Below are 8,381 nucleotides of genomic sequence, written 5' to 3'. Positions count from 1 at the left end.
GAGAGAGAGAGAGAGAGAGAGAGAGGGTCCGCGAACCGTCGTAAATCGTCGTAAACGCAATCGTCCACTTGAATTCGCTGAATTTCCAGGTTGGCTGATTCCGACGACAATGAAAAAGCGTTAAACGTTGACTGAGATTTGCGAGTCTGTGGTGGGGTTATCAGGAGGATGATAAGATCGTTCTGAACCGAAGACAACTCGTTGGAGTCGGTTTAAAACTGTTGTCACGGGGCGCAAAGAGGAAACAAAGAGGTGTATCTGGCTCGTTTCTAATGGAAGACGGATGCACCACACTTAGAGACGTTGAATCGTATCTAACGAAGGTTTGGTTGGTTGGTTTCAGCCAAGAAGAAAGGTCGCGTGTTGTTCCATGGATATCTGAGTGGCGGGATCTTAATGGAGGATTTAATGGAATTTATTAGAGGTTGGAATCGCTCGTTTTAATTCGATGATTATTTAGAACGCGATCAGAGAAATAACGAGTTTGATTTCGTGGTCGACTGTTTAAATTGGAAAAGTTAAGTGTCGGTTGCTTGGATAATGGCAATGGAATGAATTTTTGGAAATAAATTGCGATTTTAGACGGTTCCATTCCAGCAACGAAAATGATTAAAAAATGTATGTATCTTCAATACGATAATTCATTAATGTATTCCCATCGCGAGTGGAGAGAGATAGACATCTAATTCGTAGAAAAATTATATTCTATAATCGTCGACTAAGTAAGATTATTCCGCCGGTGTTTAAATCCGTTCGATGGAACGTCTGTTATCTAGATGCCAGATATTGAATCCAGGAATACGGAAGTTTCCCAGAATGGATCCGAAACTACGTCCATGTTTGTTTGGTCTCAAAGCAGGAAAGTTTATTTTCTGCTCTCGGTGTTTTTCCGATTTGCATACCGTGGAATCTGTGTGCCGTGCACACTCGGCAATCCCCTGCGTTTTCCTCGAAATAACAAAACGGACCCGCCAAATAAACCGGATTCCAGCTTCGCCGGCATTACGCTGATTTCTTGCCCGTCTCTTTCTCCTTGCACGCGCCTTCTTCTTCTTCTTCTTCTTCTTCTTGATAACTCCATGTGTTTCGAATTTTGTTTCAATCCCTTGACAAGAATGGCGGCTTAAAAGAGGCAGAGAAAATTTTCTTCATCGGGACAGAGATTCGAAGAAAACTATAATTGAAAATGGTTAATAAATATTGTAACGATTCCATCCGAGCAAAAGTGAATCGACTCGCAAAAGTCGATTACTCGCTCAAAACTTTTCCATCCTGTTCCATCAACGAACTACTTACATCCCTCTTCGTTCTTTTATCGCGTCAATCAAGGGGAGGGAAGTTTGCCAGGAAGGGAGAATTCCCTTAGATAGTTCATAAAAGCGGAAAGTTCGCTAATTCGGTACGGGTATGTACATATACTATCGTCGCGAGTTAATCGTTATCGTTAAGAGGAGGATCTTAAATCACGAGGATTATTCGCGAGATAAGGAGCCAGATGCGGTGAATCCTTCCGGTACGTGCGTCTCGAATAGACACGTCCCGACACTCCTCCGCTTACCAGATGGTACCCACAGATCCGTTCTCAGGGAAGAAGTATTCCCTCCCCTCCCCCGAGAGAAAGAGCGAACCTCGAGGTAGAAGACGAAGGCCGAGACTCGGGGGTTGAGATTCGAGGACGAGGAACCAGCAAATGGAGGCAACTTTTCTTCGGTCGAAAACTGGAACGGCGGAAGTGGGATAAATTCGTCGAAGCCTGTCGAGCCGTCGAATCTTGAGGACTGAATCCTAATTAACGGCGATCCAGAGAAGTAGCAACGGATGTGATCTTCGATGATCATCATCGAGCTTCATCTCTCGTGAATTAAGAGAGGTGTACAGGCGGGAGAGAAGAGAGTGGCAGGTTGAATGTTTGCACATGGCTGTGCAACCTTTTCAGATAGAATTATGAAATCACTGGACCAACTTCCGTTCCGGGCGTGGAAACTTTTCGATCGACAGATATTAGGATTTTCATCGAGCAGTATTCCATTTATGGAATATAAAACTGATGGAATAAGATTAGGACACCCTCGAGATATACGTACGATATCATTGATTAATTAATTTCGTTTCGAGAATCGATCGAGGGAGAGAACAGGCGAATTATTGTCTTAAACGAGGGGTTTACATCGACCCCTTAACATCTCCTCGCGGAGACCTTGAAACTTTGAGCACATCCACGACGAGGCTCCTCTCTCGTTGCCGAAATTAGCGCTTCCGCTTAACATCGCGAGTTACGCATCCAGCGCGCATCTTGAGCGTCGCTCTCGCGATCACGAGGTGAACATCCATTTTCTTCCCACCCCCGAAACGTGTCGGCGAATCAACCGCGTTTCTCGACGACGAGGAATTACGCGCGGATTAATACAGAGCTGCCTCGTGAGGTGAAGTATCTTCGAGTTTGTGATCTTTTCTTTCTGGTCAATCTGATTGAATTTCTGGAAAAATTAAGAGAAGATTTTCAAGAGAAGGGAGAAAAATTGCAAGGGGGAGAAATTGTGTGTTTGTGACGGATTGGTGGACGTTGGTCGGACGAAGGCGTTTAAGGGCGTTGACATTTGAATAATATTTTATGGAAATTGGTTGTCACGTGTGATGTTTCGATGTCGTTTCTCCCTTTCCCATACCGGTCGTGGGGAATCGATAATGGCATCGGTGTAAAGTGGAACGCGTTAATAGGTTTTCTCGAAGAGAATCAGGAAGCCTTGCCTGTGTTCCTCGGCGCTGTGATAGTCTTTACGTGCCTCGTGGAGCGTCATCGAGCCGAAACAATAATCGTAAACTCGTCGAAATGCGGCTATTTCGCGCAAATAGTTGCTGGCCATTTTAAATAAAATGGAATTGCTTATTTTTCTTTCCTTTTCTTTTTTTTTTTTTATATATATATTTTCGATTATCGTATAGCGTGTGAAATTAATTGTACGGAAAATGGATGCATCTTAACGAATTCTTGTAACATTTCAAAGTTTCTTTTAATTATAATTACGCGAAGATGATTCTCGTACGAAACGCTCGTTTAGAGTTTACCTTCGATGTTATCTGTGTCGCGCAAAGGATGTATTAAAAAAGAAAAAGAGAGAGGGAGAAAAAAACTCACTTCCATTAAAGAGAAACATTAAAACCCTCATAATCTTGGAATAGATGAGGGGAGAAGATTATGGTCCGCGGCATATGCCAGTATCTTTCCAACCCATCTATATTCTCCTCATTCGTGCGCCTCAAAAAACCTACATTCCACTTCATATTATTCCGCGCTATATTAAAAATGTGGATACTTCGAAAAAATTTTACACGATCCTCGCTCTCGATCAAATCAATCGTATTTCTATTTCATCCGTGCGATTACGTTCTCGATTAAACTTTATGATCTCTCAGGACGTCAAATTGGGAAACCCCCAATTCTGCGGTTCTCGAAGCCGAAGGGCGTGCCATTTTAGGTGCATTCCGAGCCAGGCTACGCGAGTCAATAAGGTCGTCAAATAGCAACCCCCACCCTCGACCTCCACAAAAGGCTGTTAACTCGCTGCTCTGCCCTTCGTACAAACGCGTCGCACAAACCGATAAGATCGATACGAATTCACGCAACGATCAATATATATTATAGTTTCCCTCCTTATTTTTCCAATTCTACGAGTCGCGCAGTGATGAATCGCGGCGAACGACGTTAACTCGTTCTAAAGGTTCTTCCACTCGGCGTTCTTCTCGAGGAGGAGCAACACGTATATACGTACGTACGTATATAGGCCTCGTTTCACTCGACGATAATAGGATCACGCGAAGATAAACTCGGGGGATTAGAGGATTATCGAATATCCCAAGTGCGTGCAGCCAGCGTTAATGGTATGCTAATTTACTGGTAATTCTGAAGGGAAACGGCTAATAACTCAGCAACGGTGCCCAACCGCGAAGATCCTCCCCGCAGCGGTGGCTCGATATAATTCCTCCTCCATCTCCAGGCATCGACCTCGACAACTTGCGGATGCGTACACGTGTTAATACGAACTTGGAAAACGTGTCCACGTGTGTTATTTCCCCGAAATTTCCCTTCGAAATTGCCACGGCGGCAATTTTCCTTCGACGATGCATAGCGCGTGACCCCTTAAGGCGATTCGCATAAGGGTTAATTGTGGTTAATCGCGACGCGGCTTGGATCTCCGGGTCACCGTGACGAATTAATCCGACGAAATGGATCGTGAAACGTGCCGCTCAATGGCGAACTTAGGCGAGAGTTGGTTAAATTCGATCGATTCTTGTCTTGGCAATAATGATCCAATATGTCGATTTCTGTGAAAATAGAATCGAGGTTTCAAAAAATTATTGGAATATTGGATATGACGTAATTATCTCGGCGATTTTTATTATCTTATTATTAGCGAGTTCATTAATCTCTTTAAGAGATAATACGATGACGAATCGTCTGGAGAAGAAAGAAATAAGGGTAGAATTTATTCATTTGTCTTGCCTTGTTTACCCTTTATCCCGTTGTACTCGCTAGGTCGGCTGAAGCGCGGAAGCGCGAAAGCGGATAATACAATAAACCAGCGGGAAAATATTTATGATTTCTCGTGGTGGCCTACGAAGAATCGCATAAATATTTACGGGTAGAGGTATTTCGAGGAAAAACACGTTGGATGGGTATCGTAATTCCAGCAACGTTTTCTCTTATCCGGATAGGGAGGGAAGATCGAGATTGGTAAGGAAGGTGGTGGAATAGGGCGCGAAAGGGGGTTTGCGGGCCGCGAACAGCCGTTTAATCTGCGATCTACGGATCGGCTTCGCCCGGCAATAGTTTCACACTTTACGGGGCTTTGGTATGCAAATGCGGGCGAAGAAACATGTGCAATATCTCCTCGAAGGCTGGCCACCTGCCAGGTCTTATCCGTGGCTGTGCAAGTTCGCGATCGTGTACCCATCCGGACACGATCTAACATCACAAACTCGTTTACGCTGACACGCTGGATCGGTTTTCCAGCGCAGCTGGAAACGCGTGGAAACACTTTCACCCGAATCTCTTGCCTCGTGCGAAAATTCGTGATCGATCGCGATAAGATGAATAAAATCGTTTCCAAATTTACGTTACGTTTAATTTTTATTTTTGTTATTATTTTGTTTTTTTTTTTCTGCAGCAGGTAAGACAAGACGAACGAAACGAATCCATTAACAACGGGGCGACGATTTCCACGCAGTGAAAACGCGGTCGCCGACCCCTTGGCTTGGTTTTCCACGCGGCCAATTATTTAATGAAAAGCAGGGCGCATCGGTCCTTGTGCATCAGTACCGTGAGTGTAAATACAGAGCACGTTATGATTTATGACCGGTGTGTTTAACGACGGCCAGGGAATCAGGATGCATTTCCTGTAAATGTTTACGCGCACATTGAAAGCGTCCATTAACGAGGAGGGATTCTCGTTCAACGTTTGGAAAATCACTGTCCGACCTGTTTCGTCGATCGATACCGATCCGCGGATCAATCTCGTAATTTCGAAATGGAAACTTTTTCCGACTAGCAGTCGAAATTCTCGTGAGGAGAGATCACTTTCGTTTTCAAATTCGTCGAAATTTCTTCCTTTCTTTTCCCTCGCGTCGCGATTCAATTTCGCTTTCAATTCGAAGCCAATGATCGCCGGGATGATATTCGAACGGTGGTTCGCGTTCGTCGGCTTGGAAATCGAGTGGCTCGAATCCTGTAATTGTTTCGTTCGTTCGTACCAACGCGGCCAATTATTAACGCGGTCGCGGTTTGCGCTCGATCAAGAAGAGGACCAACGCAAATAACGAATAAATTATAGTTACAGGATAGTTAATAGTATTTAATTGGGTCTTAACGGATTCCTTTCCGGATCTAGTTTCGAGGAGATACGATAACGACGAGCGGGAATAATTGAAGGCAGCCAGATACGAGAAGCAACAAAGGGAATTATGAAATTTCCAAGTAGCGGAGTTCAAGTAATGGACTGAAAGAAAACAACAATTCGCGATTAAATCCGCGAGAGAATTCCATTACTCTGGAACAATCTATTTATTTCCACTAATTCCTGACAATTACACACCCTCCCCTTTTCCCAGCGCCATTAGCGCAATTAGACAGGCTGGCAACTTCTTCGTCTCTTTCTTCCCCGAGTTAAACGATGCGCCGCTGAAATTCTAGCTCTCTGACCTTTAACAGCTGCATTACCGTACGTGGAGAGACACGACCATTTGCGAAATCAATTTTACAGTGGCTCGTGCCGCTCGTAAACGCTTGCGAAATTGTGATGCCTGCGCAGCGCCACTGATTGCCGTGGATAATGTCAGGCTGACCTATACCCAAGAATTCATGCTCTGCCAATGCCGATTTCGGGGTTTCGATTATCTCCCTTCGCCCTCGGCAATCTGCTCCTGTCCGCGCGCATCGTCGTCGTAAATTCGGCAAAGGGTAGAATCGTTCTATGACAAGCTTCTTATTCGTCAATTTTTTTCTTTTCTTCCGATATTTATTGTATAATTTTCGAAAGAAAGTAACGTGGAAGGATAATTACGGAGGAGAGAAACGATTAGACGTGTTCCTTGATCGGATCTCGATTAAACCGCGGATAACGACATTGATCATGGATGATTCAGGGCGTGTAATTGCGGTTGTTTTGCCCTCCCCCCCCCTCGCGTTTGAACGCATACCTCGTGAATAATCCTCGCGATTTACGACGATAAAGCGAATTCGCGTGTGCAATATTGATAGAACCGTAGACGTGTATTTCCATCCGACATGTATTTCGACGCGCGTAATTAATTCTTCCTTTTACGCGCGTTTCCCTCTGCTTTTTCTTAATTAACAATTAATAATTTCCCTTCTACTCGGATGGAAGAAACGAAGAAAAGGAAAAAGGAAAGAAAGAATGTTTCTTATTCGATCTTCAGTTTCACACGAAAGAGAAACTCGTTATATCCTGTACAAATAATCGGAATTGTTACGATCGAACATGTCTCGTTGACGCGTTACATCGAAAGCGAATGTCGTGGCAACGCTATCAATCCTTGAACGATTTATCGAAATGATTTATTTATCGAGTGTGTCGCGAGATTTTCTTTGCCGGATACCACGACCGAGCCGGATAATGAAATTGAATTATTAATTACGGCAGGAAGGGAGAGGAGGGAGGGAAAGAAAGCTTTCCCCGCATAAGAGGATCAGATTCCGTGAAAGCGGTCGCCGAGCACAAACATTCGAAAGATTAAAGAAAAATCCGTGAACTTTTCTCTCTTTCTGTCTTTCTCTCTCGAAGAGAGGAAAAATATCCATTCCTTCTGCTTGTTTCGTTTTACGCGATCTTAATTATCGAGCGAGACGATATAATTATTTAAACAGAGGCGAGCCTGGTGTGCCGTATAAACGGCTAATGTGAAATTATCATGCACGACCGCGCTGCCGAGCTAATCCCTTAATGGTAGAAATTTAATAGAAATTTGTGCGACCAGTTCTACTCTAGGAATCCGCGAAAAGAGAAAAAGAGGAAAAGAAGTGGAAACGGAAAAAGAGCAGACTTTGGTCGTTAATGGATACAGACTCTATATACACAAATATATAACGAGAAACTTGGTATCGTGGTGGTAAGGACGATTAAAATTTTAACGACCGAGTAAAAATTTCCGGTGATCCAAAAATCCGAAAAGTAAGACGAAGAATCGAATAGGTGATAATAAAACTTTGGTATCGTCCTCTGTCCAGAGGTAGGTGGTAATTCCCTCTCAAGGGAAGATTAACGAGGACGTCGATGACGAAATGAGAAGAAAATCTCGGGAAATAGCCGGAAACTTTAATTTTAATCGGCGGCCAGCCACGCTTTTCCCGCGACTCTCGAACGAGTTTCGTTAATTGCGCCGATTCCGGAAAAAACTTTCCAACGTGAAAATTGCGTCCCTCGCGGCTGCCCGAACCCCGCCTTTCTCCTTTCCTCCGCCAGGATATTTGTACACGAATTTCGCGCAAAAAGGAACGGAGGAGAGAAAAAGGAGGAGAAAGAGAGAGAGAGAGAGAGAGAGAGAAATATGGTCGCCGACCATAGAAAGTTCCGGTGGAAAATTTTTGCGTAACCATCTCGCGTATAAAATTCGTTTCCAGAATCTCGGCGACGGATTAAACGAGAGGAGTTGGTTGGAGGAAGGGAGCTCGAACTTATATAACGATAATTGTCGTTATTATATCGTCGAGGACTGTCTCTAAGGACTTCCAAGTTCTGGGAAACAGGGAAACAGTTAAGACGAACAAGGGCCCGGTGACAAGTCGTTTTAAACTTTCTTGACAATCGAATGAATTGCCCGGCAAAGGTATTCGAGGCCCTGTTTTTCGCTCGGTCAGGTTAACGACG

At 44.1% G+C, this 8,381-nt stretch overlaps 1 protein-coding gene and 1 long non-coding RNA gene across 8 annotated transcripts in view; both read left to right on the top strand.

Annotated features, from left to right (window-relative positions):
- The window catches only part of LOC102680513 (fasciclin-3), a 310,068-nt gene that overhangs the window by 93,912 nt on the left and 207,775 nt on the right, over nt 1-8,381 (top strand). The window lies entirely within an intron of this gene.
- LOC102680429 overlaps nt 5,192-8,381 on the top strand; it is a 26,964-nt gene continuing 23,774 nt past the window's right edge. Inside the window, exon 1 of the long non-coding RNA XR_004150091.1 lies at nt 5,192-5,318. This is a non-coding gene — a long non-coding RNA (uncharacterized LOC102680429). The remainder of the gene's footprint in view (nt 5,319-8,381) is intronic.

Source organism: Apis dorsata, unplaced genomic scaffold (assembly GCF_000469605.1).
Source record: "Apis dorsata unplaced genomic scaffold, Apis dorsata 1.3 scaffold_149, whole genome shotgun sequence".
Lineage (NCBI taxonomy): Eukaryota > Metazoa > Arthropoda > Insecta > Hymenoptera > Apidae > Apis > Apis dorsata.
This window is presented reverse-complemented; position numbering and strand designations above follow the sequence as displayed.